The sequence below is a fragment of the Numida meleagris genome, chromosome 5 (genome assembly GCF_002078875.1).
Source record: "Numida meleagris isolate 19003 breed g44 Domestic line chromosome 5, NumMel1.0, whole genome shotgun sequence".
Taxonomy (NCBI): Eukaryota; Metazoa; Chordata; class Aves; order Galliformes; family Numididae; genus Numida; species Numida meleagris.
This window is the reverse complement of record NC_034413.1, coordinates 66,503,535-66,517,133: the sequence shown is the minus strand read 5'-3', so window position 1 is coordinate 66,517,133 and position 13,599 is coordinate 66,503,535. Positions and strand designations below refer to the sequence as shown.

Sequence of the window (13,599 nt, the reverse complement as noted above, 5' to 3'; positions counted from 1 at the left end):
CACAACACATTCATGTGCTCTGTAGAAATGCTGACCGCTTGCAGCTGCGGCTGGAAGCAATAGGAGAGGTGCCCTGCATGTGCCTTATGTCATGTCACATAATGCTGATCACAAAGACCGACATCCCAGCGGTCTCAGTCTGGATATCCAAAATTAGCAAACGGATTTGTTATGCACCTGTTTGTACTTCAGCCTCCTGTAATAAAATTAGTAAGTTACTGCCCTGCCGTTGTGGCATGGAGGTGAAGATCAATGGTCATTCCCCACAAAAGTGGGGAAATAATGAGTGTGGTTAGAAAGTCAGTGAGGAGATTAGCAGCTCTGTCCCCAGCTCAATGTGTAAACCATGCTGGTAAACATGATACAACCGCAGAATTAACAGTGGTGCTGAGATAAAATATTGACTAGCTGTACTCATTAAAGGAGCCCTGCTTGATCTGTGCACCAAACGAGTCAGGGGTCCTGTGGAAATACGAGCGTGTCACGGTGTAATTAGAGAGCACATCAATATAGTGCATGAGAGCAAAAGACAAGATTGTCCAGACACATTGACTTATGAACGCTTGACATTGCAACATTAATAACAAATGTTAATAAATTATTAACATTTATATTTTGAGTGTGGTGAGTATGAAATGTAACAGAAAGCTTATCTAACCTTTGTGTCAGGTACAGTTTGGCAAGACACAGGTCTAATTCAGTGGCTAAGACACATGAAAGTAGCTTTCAGCTCAGCCTTCCTGGGACCCTGAATTTGAGTTGCTGCTGGGAATGGTGTTTTTCCAATCACAGAAAACAAGCTGAGAAGTTTAAACTAAAGCAAACTTTTCTGGTGAGAAAGAAAATTCAGAGACACTGTTAAGTATGGAAAAAAATCTGAATAAGAAATTGATAGCAAATAATCCTACCCCTTCCTCAGGCACTTGGTCTCGTTCCTGAGCACTGGGTTCCTCCTAGACAGGGATTGTGGCAGCAGCCATCAGCCAACACATGGTGCCATCAGACGGTCCTGCATGATCTGGATGTCCTGCCCTTTGTCCATGACTGCCCCCAGTTCTCTTGCTCTTGAACTAGCTAGTGAAATTGCTGGTCACTGCTCAGAGAAAGTAAAGAAAACAGAATGCTAGTACCATTAAAAAACAGAAGATAATGTCAGGATGCAGAGGAACAGTAGGGTAAGTGGCATCATCTTGTGAAAGCATGCTGGCATGCTGGGGCTTGTTGTCCAGAAAAGCCTTTTGCAGGGCTAAACTATTTCCTCAGCTTGAAAACTAAACAGAGAAGTTTCTTTTTTTCTTTCAGTTGTAGTGATGCAGATCTCATGATTTAAAGGCCAGATAACTGCATCCATAAAAAGCTCTGTGCACCGTCTGAGGAGACATGTCATGACAGCTAGTGGGTAACAGCAGCGTTTTAGACATGTTGTTGTGTTGCTCTGGTGCTCCAAGAGGCAGGGAACTGCTCATCCAGCTGGCTAGCATGAAATTAAAAGCACCTAAGACCAAGTTTTGTAGGGAAACTCTGATTTTCACTGAGCAGTAAATAACTGGGGCTAAACTTATTCTGGTATTCCACTGGCAGCAAAGTTAGTTTTTTTCTCTGTGAATTATATACTTTAAATGTTACAGCAAGAGAAGGTAAAGGGTAACTTCTCTCTTAGTTTTCAAAAAATGTCAGAATTTTTAGAGCTCTTTTCTTAACAATTGACTTCTGGCTCAGTACCCTTTGTTTTTTGCTAGATCTAATTGATTTCGCTTGTTTAGGCATAAGCCATAGCAGTTAGCTCTGTTACATACCTGTCAGCTTCAATTCCCTCCCTCCAAGTCATGTGCTGTCTGTGCTGTTGTGCACCAGAGCCAGTTGGAGATATCATCTGGATGCACAAAAACCACAGCTGATTTGGAGCTATCCCTTTGTATCTTCTGGCTTTAATTAACAAAAAAGTTTTGCCTTTCCCTCTCCTTTTCCTTTACTTTTGATTGATCTTAAGTGACCCACAGGATTTCACATGAAACACAAGTTTTTTCCTAAAGCTCCTTTGAGCATATGTCATGTTGTTTCCTAAATTCGTTAACAGCTCCATCTGTTTGGCAATCTTCATTTTCAAACATCGTATCATAAGATATTCAGGAACAGTAAAAGGTCATTTAGGCCTTAAAGCTTTGTTCTCTCTATCTCTGAGAGTTTTGTACCCAGCTATCTCACATTCTATCTGGTCTCTTGGGCAATATATTTTAATAAGCCTCTAATGCCAAACTTAATTATCTGAATCTGAAAATTCGAGCTCCTAAGCGTCCTTTTTCTTCTTTGCTTCGAAGAGCCTCTAAAATACAGAGAAGTATATCGTGTTCTTAATTACAGTTTGTTTTCTTTTGGCCATTATCTGCACATTAGTAATGTGTTTAGAAGCAAGCCATTTTGTAGCTTACGTGACCAGTATCAATTATTACTGCGTTGTTCTGTCTGCTTAGCATGGAACCCCAGGGCTTTTGCTGGTGGGACATGGCTCTGCACTGGCCAAGGTTGAAGCTACCTTCTGAGAGACCTCTGTGTACAGAGGAAATCTCAGAATATAGTACATAGCCATAAAGATGGCTATGAAGCCATTCAGTTCAGTATTTCATCGTTGGCAGTGGCTGTTGTCAAGTGGCAAAGGAATGAGAGTGCACCCGCAGTTCAGCCCTTCTGCTCTCGTCCTCAGCTCAGAGAGGTGGTAGCCACATCTTGTGCAGATTAGCCCCAGAAGTGCATTTCTGCACTGCCCTGTATTGGTTTGATTGCTCTTGAACCTTTCTATGACTTTATTATCCATAACACCCTATAATAATCAGTACTTCAGTTTAATTGTGACTGCATGAGAAAAAAATGTTAACCTTTGCCTATTCTTAAATTACATAAATTAATTTATTGCACACTCCCAAACTCTTCTGTTGTAAGAAATAGTGAATAATTGCTCCCTATTAACTTTTTCTATGACGTTCATAACTTTCCCCCATGACACCCCACCTCAGCCATCGCTTTCCCAATCAGATTATGTTCAAACCTATTTAATCTCTCCCTACATGGAGCCGGCTCCTATATGCCTTTCCTAGCACTGCCACATATCTCACCTTGAGTAACTATCTGCTTGATTTCCAGTCTGAGTTGTATCAGTTGAGCTGTATAAAGTCAGCTGTATGTTATGCATGTAAGAAAAACGTTTCCGAAATCATGCTTTGATGTTACTTCAGATACAACTTTAGATGAGAGATCAAATGAAAGCACTAGAGTCCCACTGTGAATACATACATTTCCACGGAGCAGTACTTAGATTTCTCTTGTAGAAGACAGTTTCACAATTCTCATTTCAAAAGTGTTAAGTCTGAGACACAATACGTGCAAGAGAAACGAGACCCTTTAATTCTGCATTCATTCCCTTTATGTGGCCAAATCAAGTCCTTTCCCTCATTTGCTGCTCATTAGCATGGGCTAGGCATTGGGCCTGACTGTTGCAAGAGCAGTAAACCCCAGATCTGTGTAATCAGGAGCCTGATAGAGTGCTGTCCCCTGAGCAGGAAAGGTGATAACCCCTGTTACAGAAGCTAATTTCTGATGATGGCTTCTGAGGATTTGTACTAATTATATCTGAAACAGTTACTTCTGCTTAAATATAGTTAGGAATCTGATCCAATAAACCAGTCATCTCTTGGTGACTGGATATTGATTAAAAATGGATGATGTTTCTTATACAGTCAACTGAGAAGATGCTCTCAAGCTGTTCGCCGGGCACTTTCACAGCTGGTGGAATAAGAACAAGACTTATTGAAGGATATTTTGGGATGGAGGTAAAGGTGGGGAAAGTTTCAAGGTGAATGAGGAAAAATAATTTGTCAACAGACAACTGCTAAGTGGCCCGGTGAGTGTTCCTTTCTTCTGTGTGTGCATTCTGCATTTAGTTGTAGAAATGTACTTGGTTAAATAAAAGTTTCTAGCTAATTCAGGAGAGCGCTGATGGCTTAGGCTTGAGGTTTCTGATATTCAAGATTAAGGAAAATTCAGTGATTGTCACTAAAGCTAGAATTCAGTTCAGATCTATTGAATTAGTACAGCTTTGATGGAATTGACTATGATGTTTGAACCGGCCCCAGAACCAAACATTTTTACAATGCAAGCATAGAGTTTTCTTTGGCTTTGTTGTAGCCTACAATTGTACCTTTAAAAATACAAATTAACCCCTCCCTTCACTTCCCTCTGCTTGTTCCCAGCTAAGCTGCTTTAGGGGAATAGTCAGACTTGCTGTGATTATGTCAGAGATATGATAAGTAAATTACAGGCTGTATGTTACCAAATAAGAAACCTACAACTGAGTGGTAATTACCACACTGACTCTACATTTTGCGTCCTTAGAGGTGGTTAAATAATATGTTGTACTTTCTTGTGAATAGTAATAACATCCTGAACAATTTTAGTCATTCACCTTAAGGTCTGTCTCATGGAAATCATTAGCCAAAGTCCTATGTTATGGTGAAGGTCTGGCTGAGTAGGACATCAGCCACTAGTGTTAGTAGCAATCTGCTGGGAAAATGACTCTGAAAATGTGAATGAGAAAGAAGATGCATTTCAGATCATCTTAGAAAACAAAGGAGAAATAAACAACCCAGCTGGGACTTAGTGGCATTTTCTGATTTGTGTAGGTCCTGTTCCCACCTCGTTACCAGCATGTGTGCAAACAGTGGCCATGCATTTTGTAGTGATTAGCCTGACGGTTTGAAAGATTAGCTTGGTTTGACGTGTAACAGTGAATGCAATTAGGAAAATAGGACCATATGTTATGAGGACCTTAGCTGGATAATGAGAATGGAGAAATATGAAAAGTGTGTTCCAAAGTCTCGGTGAAATGATACGTTTAGCAAACAGAGGCTGTCAAATCTCAACTGACTAGACAGAAGGGCTGTTACTTGTAGTTATTACTGCAGAGGATTTACAGAACATGGTGAGTTAATGGCACATAATTTCACAAAGCAAAGACAAATAAGTTAACAAAGACAGAGTCATCAAGAGTCTACTCAACAGAAAACATTGTCACGGTCACTAATCTCATTTAGCTATAACTTTTGAAGTTACAAATAACGCATCTTAAAGACAGAGCCTGCAAGATGATGATAATTTGTAAGTTGTTTTAAAAATGAGCATCAAATCAATCTGAACTTTGTGCACCACTTTTCCTGGCCAGGCACAGGTAGGAAAATGTTTCCTCAGTAGCTCAGGCTGCTCTCCAACATTTTTGTCCTTTATTTATGAATTCACTCTCTGTACTGCCTTGTCATTTAGTACCACGCCTCTTCTTTCCACATAATCAAGGATGGTAGCCATGTCTACACACCTGTATACCATAAGATTCGTGCATTTTATTGTTCCCTGTGAAACTTGAAGTTTGTTCCTTTTGAATATCACCACAGCACCTTTATTTTATTTTATTTTATTTTTTATTTTACATTTTATTTTATTTTATATTTTATTTTATATTTTATTTTATTTTACATTTTATTTTATTTTATATTTTATTTTATTTTATATTTTATTTTACATTTTATTTTATTTTATATTTTATTTTATTTTATATTTTATTTTATTTTATATTTGTCTCCTGGGTCAATTCCACAACGCATCAAGATCCTTTTGAATTTGAGTATATGCCTTGCTGTAAAAGAAAACAATGTTCTCTGTCGCAGTTTTTGATGAACTTGTTTCATCTCCTACTCATTTCCCTATTAAGTCCTAGTTGTTTGAAATTAGTTAATTTAATGATTTATTCCAATCTTTTTCCTGTTAAGAGAGGCTAAGTGGATTGTTTTGCAAATCTGTCTCTTCTGCTTATTCAACGTGTTAAAGATGTTTGTAATCTTCCAGTCTTCCTTTTCCTCACCCATTTTCAGTACATCCTAGCTGACAAACTCAATCAGAAAGCGCTGCCTGTCATAAGCAATCTTGTTGTAAAGCATTATCCAAAAGTGTACAGTCTATTTACAAATGTTGCTTAAAATCTGCTTCATTTTTCAAAACATCAACAACAATCCCTCTGGGATCATACAAATGCAAACACTTAGAGAAAAGATGAAGTCAGCAGAAACCACTGGTGTGCTACAGCATTAACCAAGGATTATTAAATATTTAAAAGAGACTTTTTACTTACTTGAAGTGATTGGACTTTTTCTCCTGTGATATTGTCATTACTCTTAAACACAGAGAAGACAGGGTTTTTTTCTAACATTTTTCGAATTAAAAACAAAATAAAAATCCCTAATAAAATAATGACTACTTCTTGAGGCCATCAGCTCTCCCAGTTAGTCATTAGTGCCAAGGAAATGAGCCAGACTTGATTGTTATTGCTACAATATATTCCTAATGCAATTTAGAGCTTCCTAGAAACAGATTTTTTGAATATATTCTAGTCCTCCTGGTCCACCTGAGAATGTGTGCATGAATTTATCCACATAAAAATTAGAATATCATTGCAATAAAGAAACTTAAGGAGTTAGTGAGAAAAAAAAAAAAAGAAAAAAAAAGATATTGAAAATTGCAATGGAAATGATAAATTTGATTTTAACAAGACTTTAATATTAAGACTGTGTGACTGAACAGCATGATTGAGCATGATGGCAATCCTGTCCATGGCAGGGATTAGATGATCTTTAAGGTCTCTTCCAAACGAAGCCATTCTATGACTTTTGGCAGACAGATGCTAGGCACAGCTTATGGAAAGTAGGGTGCATTGATTCAGGTTCCCTTCTGGCCTCAACAAAAACGAAAAGAAGGAAAAAAAAAAAGGAAAAAGAAGAGAACAGTCATTAGGGAGTAGTGATTTGTGCAAGAGACTGCAGGGTGATCAGTATGAACGATGCAAGAATTTTGGCTGCAATTTGAAAGAAAACAAGGAAAAAGAAGCAAGAAGTAGTTGAGATAAGGGATGACAACTGTAAAATTTTTATCTTGGGGACTGAAAAAGCAGAAACTTATAAACACAGCCCAGAGACTGAGAGGCGACTGGTTCTCTATTTTCCAAGCATTTGCTTTCTCTAGGGCAGAAGCCATGCCATCAGATGTGATCAGTTTTTTCTCAGGCAGTGATTTTACCATGGTGGGGGACATGTCACATCCGACACCTGCAAATGGCACTTTGAAGACAACCGACAGCACCAAGAGTCAGCCATGGCAATGGGTTCTGCTCAACCAGTGCACAGGAATGAATGCTGTGAGGCTTTATTTCATCTGTTTTCATCTCATGCCTGAAAGATGGTGAGCAATTTCTCTTTTTTTTTTTTCCTATCAGTTATTGAGCTTGGAGAATTTAGTCTAAGATGAAGTAAGAAATGATAAAAATATTTATATGTGCCTATAAATTTGATCAGAAACAACTGTATGTTATTTTGTTTTGTTTTGTTTTGTATTTAAGGTTCAGTGCAGAGCTCTAAATATTTCCGTGTTTTCAGAGGATGATATGAGTTGGATCCTGGGAAGACAAACACACCAAACTTCCTATTTATCATCTGATCACAGCTGAAAAACTGATGCATTTGAGATCTCAGAAGTTCTTTAATGTGAAACTGTAAACAAATTGGCAGCCAAGACAGAATCCACTCCCAGTTTTAACAGTGTAAGTGCAGAACTCAGTGAACAATGGAAGAAAAATAAATAAATAAATAAATATGCTGTATAAATGGTATAAAAAAATGCAGCAAATCATGTGAAAATGTCTTATTTCAGTCTGGTGGTGAGTGATTGAAAAATATCTCTTTCTTTTTGGAACTTTAATGAGCTGGAAATAAGTCTAAAGAGATCAGGATCTAAGAGATGGGCTGTGAAAATGATGATGTGTGTGGTATACCTCTAGTGGAATCTTCTGTCCTCTCTTTCATGATTGTCACCTCCTAAATGAATGTGACAGCAGTAACCCAAGATTTGGCCTGAGTTTTGCAGCTGGAAGCACTGTGTTAAGAACAAATTTCACAGTTTGATGTAATCCCTGACCTCGCTGTTATCCACGGCTGTGGTCCCAGTGGCTTCCCCAGCTCTTATCCTTAGCCAGATAAAAGAAAAGAAGTCAAATGATTGAAAACCCCATGAAACTGTTTGGTCTCTGGACCGTGATTTCCAAAGTGTGACTTAAGTATAAAGACTTAGTTACAGAGCCCCTAAGTCCTTCTCATGCTGCTACTGAGCATCTCTGCTTCCCTCTGCCCCCACCCTGGGCTCATCACTGACATTTTTGGGAAACCTACAGGTACTCATGTTGGGACAGCAACACAACATGGCTGCCCTGCAGGGCTCACTAGATGCTGTGCTGTCTAGGTGAACCAGGGGGCTTATATCAGTATAACTACTTCCAAACCCAACAGTGATGGGTCAACAAAGTCCAGAAACTCTCTCAGAAAATGTTTTTGCTGTTTTCTATTTCCAGTGCTTTAGTTCTTTTATTATTTTTCCTCTCTGCAAAGTGATTGTTTTCAGGCTGTTATGATGCATATTTGATGATGCTGGCTGATTAGTTTGAACTTCTGTTGCTGCCGTTCCCATGAAAGTGTGATGGGGCTGATGCATCCCCTGCTCCCTCCACCAAACAGCATGGAGAGCTGACTACCAAGTCAGCATGTGATTAATGCAACGTGTCAGTCAGAAAAAGCTTAATATAGCAATAGGAAGAATGTGAATGTGGGATCACATCACAGCTACCTTAGCTTGAACAGAACAGAGTGACTGGTGATTAACAATCAGGAAATAAGGAAAACACCAGTTTCTGTAATAATACCCAACCGCCTGTGAGTCATCATCGATGAGCAATGCTCAAATTATCTTTGCTATGTTGTCTTAAATCAGTACTTTTTCTACATTTTACAGAATTAGCTTTCAGAAGTGTTCCTGTATCTAGTTCTCAATGCACACATGCATTGGTGGCTCAGAGGCTGGAGGAGAGGACCAGCGGTACTGCAGGGCCCCTGCTCAGTGCCTGCCTTCAGTGAACCCCACTGCTGCACAGTGCACATCTGACCCGAAAGCTATGGAAGGTAAAGGAAACAATTCTATCACCTTCAGTTAACTTTGTCCCAAGCCCTAACTGTAAACATTAAATGAAACAAGGCATGGTGAGAAAAAAGTTTCCCATGGAAGAAGGGTGAGTTTTAGTTAGTTGGCACATTAAATTGTGCTTCGTTACATTTGGTTTATTTGCTGCCTTGCTCTGAATATAATTTAAAAACCGGCAAGTCAAATTGTCTGCAGGGCCCCGGTGGAAAGAAAATACCTTAGAGAAATTTTGATTTGATGGACAGCATAATTGCTGGACGCTTCAGGCTATCGAAGAGCCCAGAACCTAGATCACAGGCGAGATGGGAGATCTTTATACAGGGAGGTCCCATATGTAATTAGTTAGTGAGGGGGATTGTTTTCTGCCTTTCTGGTATGTACAGAGTGATTTCTGCTTCACTGATGACTGTAAACATTGTTCTAAGTACTATTTTATGATCCCTGTAGGAATAACAATGTAAACAGCATAATTATGTTCACCTTTGAGGCATATCTAGAAACTTTGTTCTTCCAGAAGAGTGATAACAGAAATGAACGCTGTTGACAAGGTAAACAGAGAGACATGGCAACCTGCTTGTTAGAGACAGCTAATGCTTGAGGGAACTCTGCATTCAGCACCACTGTAAGAAAAAAAAAAACAGCTAAAGGTTTGTATATTGTGCACATGTTGAGATTTATTCATAAATTATTACTATATGGGGAAAATATTAAAAGCAATAAATTTTAAGATCTGTTTTCTTCTGGAGAAAACATGAAGACATACTATTAGTAAACAGTATTTCTGTATATATTTATTATGAGTTCCATAGATTACATGCATATTGGTGTCAAAATTTACCACCCTTTTATAACACCAGCAGCATTCCTGCAGAATAGATCTGCGTTCAGAAGACACTCACTTCAAATTTTACCTTTGCCTGGTCTAAGCAGAGTGTAACAAAGCCTCCTGCTTTAACCTCTTGGTTGTTAGCTCTTCACGGGGAGGAAACTTCAGGAATATTTCCTTTCCCTTGGATTCCTCAGTGTAACACAAACAGTTCATTTTTCACAACTTCTACTTGCAAGGGCTTTCAATACTTGCAGTAAACCTGAAGATAATACTAGGGGCTACTGAATGTGATTTAGATAAATGCTTTAGCTAGCAAGATCTTTGTTCTCTTTGAAGCCGCCCTTTTGTGGCTTTTGGGAGAAGGACTATCATCTGCCTTCTTTCTTACAGATGAGTTCCACTCATTGGGGTGGATTGGCTTCTCCGTGTTTTTCACTGAGGTATAATCCTAATTTGACAAGGAATCTTAATATATTTTTGACTCTCCGTTATTACATTAATTTGAGTTGTATTTTGATTGCATTTATGAGGCATATTCCTGCTGACAGACCAGAGCGAATGCTGGATGCTAAAATCACCAATCATGATACAGTAGTTTCATAACACTGAAGACAGTTTCATTACAGAAGAAAAATTCTACAAATAGATGCACCTGCTTGTCTGTAGATGGAGAATATAAATGTGTTATTACTGTGGAACTTCAGAGTGCAATTTATGTATTTGGTTTATTCATAAATTATGTTCACATTTTAAGAATAAACATATTCAGCTTTCCACTGCTGAGAAAATTATTCTCAGCTTTTAAATACTGCTTTTCATCAGATTAAGCTTGTTTGTAAGATAGTGTAAAGTAATAAGGGTACATTTTCCAGCTAAACGCATTTGGGGATGGAAAACACCTAACGATAACAATAACAGCAATTCTTGGCATTACTATAGCAACTTTCATCCAAAGATCTCCAAATGCTTTCCAATAAGTAATTAATTAGGCCTCACAGCACCCTGGAGAGTTAATTACAAATTATCAAGCATACTCTCAAACCATTTCCATTGAAATTATACTTGTACTCTTTCCAGAGGAAAACAAAATACGCTGGCTATCATACCATGACCTTTCACTCCCGTGATTCATTTTGAAAATGTAATTAGATGAGAATTTGAACGTATTCAGTTTTAGGAAGAGCTAATATAATTACTACCTGACCACAAAACTCATTAGAATTTTCGGTTTCTTCAGTGAGATGATACTTTTAAATCTAACTCTACTTAATAAAACAGTAACATCCACAAGAAAAAACGAAATTCTGCTGGATATCCCAGTGGAATTCCAGAGAGATTTAAAATTGTGGATGTCCATCTGTTCTTCTGTCACAAGAGTGTTTAGTTTTGAGGATGTTTGATCCAGACTTTGCTTCTGACACAGTCAGAAGTGGAGGACAGATCAGTGTTGCCTCCAGGGATGTGGTGAGCTCCGCTAATTCAAATGCTGCAGTCTGGGCTGGATGAGGTATTTGTCAGAGAATGCTATGTCCCACAGAACATGGGAGGAGGCAGAGAAAAGGCAAGAAAAGGCTGAAATCTCAAATCCATTTACAATGGAAACATCCAGCATTTCCACAAGTGTTGTAGTAGGTACTAATATAATTCCTTCCTACCAAATGTCTGAAGATGTAATTTTACCTTCATCACACAGAATCACAGGGGTAATTAAAAATGCTTTTACTATGTCTTTTGCTGCTACATACTTATTGTCTTGTTTTGATGTAAGATGAAAGTAGTTTTCTTGCATAATTTTCTGAAGGCAAAGAGTATTGTTCTTTCACATACTAGTTTTGTAGGAAAGTAAAATAATGCTCTTGTTTACATGGACAAAACTTGTAAATAATTTGAAAAAAAATCTAATATTTTATCAGTGAAAATATGGTACAAATGAAACTATATCCAAAACTCACAGATTTCAAAGGCTGCTTGACCTACTACATGAAATTAACAGTGAAGATGTATATTTTTCCCCCTCTAGCACAAGCTTCTGAAAGCAATGATGAGAGAAAACTTGCTATGATGGAGACCAATGGAAAATTTCCCATCTCTGCTTCTGTAAATGAAGATCTAAGTGTAAGCAAAAAGTGTTTAAACACAGATGTGACAAACCAAAGCAGTAGAAAGTTGATGAGGCTCCTTCCCTCTTTTGAAAACTTTTAGAGGGAAATAATTACTAAGAAAATGAAAAGTTTGTGAGATATCATGAGATAGCAGAGGGAATTACCTTCCCAGAAAATGTATAGACAACTAAAGACAACCTCTGGGAGAATAACTGAGGGCTATATGTTGTAAATGCGTGATTGCATTGTTTTTGTGCCATTGCTTCATCCCAGCAGAAGAGAGAGCTAGTTTTCAAAGAGCATTATTTTAGTACCTATACAATGATCCTGTTTTCTGTTTTCATATCTGCACATGCAATCCCAGTGAAGTCGACAGATTTGTGCAGGTGTGTATGATGATTTGATCCTCAAAGTGGTTCCAAAGTATAATAGAAATAATTGACATTTGTATCTACAGTTTTTTAAGTGTAACAAAACTCATGACAAAGGCTGTGGAGTCTGAATTAAAATCACAGACACATAGAATCCTTAGAGTTGGATGGGACTTTCGAAGGCTATTCCAACTGACCTGCAATGAACAGGGACATGCACAGTTAGGTCAGGTTGCCCAGGGCCTGATCCAGCCTCGCCTTGAAAGTCTCCAGGGATGGGGCACCAACCACATCTCTGGGCAACCTGTTCCATTGCCTCACCACCCTCACTGTAAAAGACTTTTTCCTTAAATTTAACCTAAATCTGCCCTTTTTAAGCTTGAAGCTATTTTCCCTTGTTCCATCACCACAGGCCCTGCTAAAGAGTCTGTCCCCTTCTTTCCTGGAGCTCCCTTTAGATGCTGACAGGCTGCTCTCAGGTAACCTCTCAGCCTTCCCTTCTCCAAGCTGAACAGCCCCAGCTCTCTCAGCCTGTCCTTGTAGGAGAGGTGTTCCATCTCTTCAATCATTTTTTGTGACACTCCTCTGGATGCGCTCCAACAGGTCCAGGTCTCTCCTGTACCAAGGACTCCACACCTGGACGCAGTACTCCAGGTGAGGCCCCTCCAGCACAGAGTAGAGGTGCAGGATCCCCTCCCTTGCCCTGCTGGCCACTCTTCTTTTGATGCAGCCCAGGATATGGTTGGCTTTCTGGGCTGTTAGAGCACATTGCTGGCTCATGTCCAGCTTCCTATCCACCACTACCCCCAGGTCTTTTTCAGCAGGGCTGCTCTCAATCCTTTCTTCCCCCAGCTTGTAGCGGTAATGGAGGTTGCTGAACCTTGCATTTGGATTTGTTGAACCTCATGACGTTCATTTGGGCCCACTGCTCAATTCAATTTGATTAAACTTTTAAACATTGTTTGGGCCGAGAAAAATATGTAGTATCTCCTGTAGAGAAGTTTAGTGCTGGTGAAGACATAAGGAGAGGAAGAAGAAAGCCCTAGGAAAAATCTGAGCTGATATAATTACATAAGGGAACAGAGTTGCTGGTGTGTGCTGTAGCATAACCATATGCAAATAAGCATATTAACTGCTCAGACATTCTGTTTTTCAAACAAAAGCAGTATAGTAAGAAAGAAGAATTTGTAATTACACTGTGTGGCAAACTCTGCCACACAGAACTGAAGAATTTTCT

The 13,599-nt window shown here is 38.9% G+C and overlaps 2 long non-coding RNA genes across 26 annotated transcripts in view; one reads left to right on the top strand and one right to left on the bottom strand.

The window, feature by feature from the left end:
* The window catches only part of LOC110399702, a 54,530-nt gene extending 52,606 nt beyond the window's left edge, over positions 1-1,924 (bottom strand). For both annotated transcript variants that reach the window (XR_002439366.1, XR_002439365.1), the window contains exons 1-2: positions 1,797-1,924; positions 909-1,093 (exon numbers count right to left, since the gene is read on the bottom strand). This is a non-coding gene — a long non-coding RNA (uncharacterized LOC110399702). The remainder of the gene's footprint in view (positions 1-908; positions 1,094-1,796) is intronic.
* LOC110399701 overlaps positions 1-13,599 on the top strand; it is an 84,808-nt gene that overhangs the window by 28,255 nt on the left and 42,954 nt on the right. For 19 of the 24 annotated variants that reach the window (XR_002439364.1, XR_002439362.1, XR_002439363.1 and 16 more), the window contains 6 exons: positions 3,732-3,895; positions 7,060-7,275; positions 7,433-7,633; positions 8,875-9,041; positions 9,508-9,707; positions 11,910-12,004. This is a non-coding gene — a long non-coding RNA (uncharacterized LOC110399701). The remainder of the gene's footprint in view (positions 1-3,731; positions 3,896-7,059; positions 7,276-7,432; positions 7,634-8,874; positions 9,042-9,507; positions 9,708-11,909; positions 12,005-13,599) is intronic. The other 5 variants (XR_002439345.1, XR_002439350.1, XR_002439346.1 and 2 more) reach the window with 4 other exon arrangements.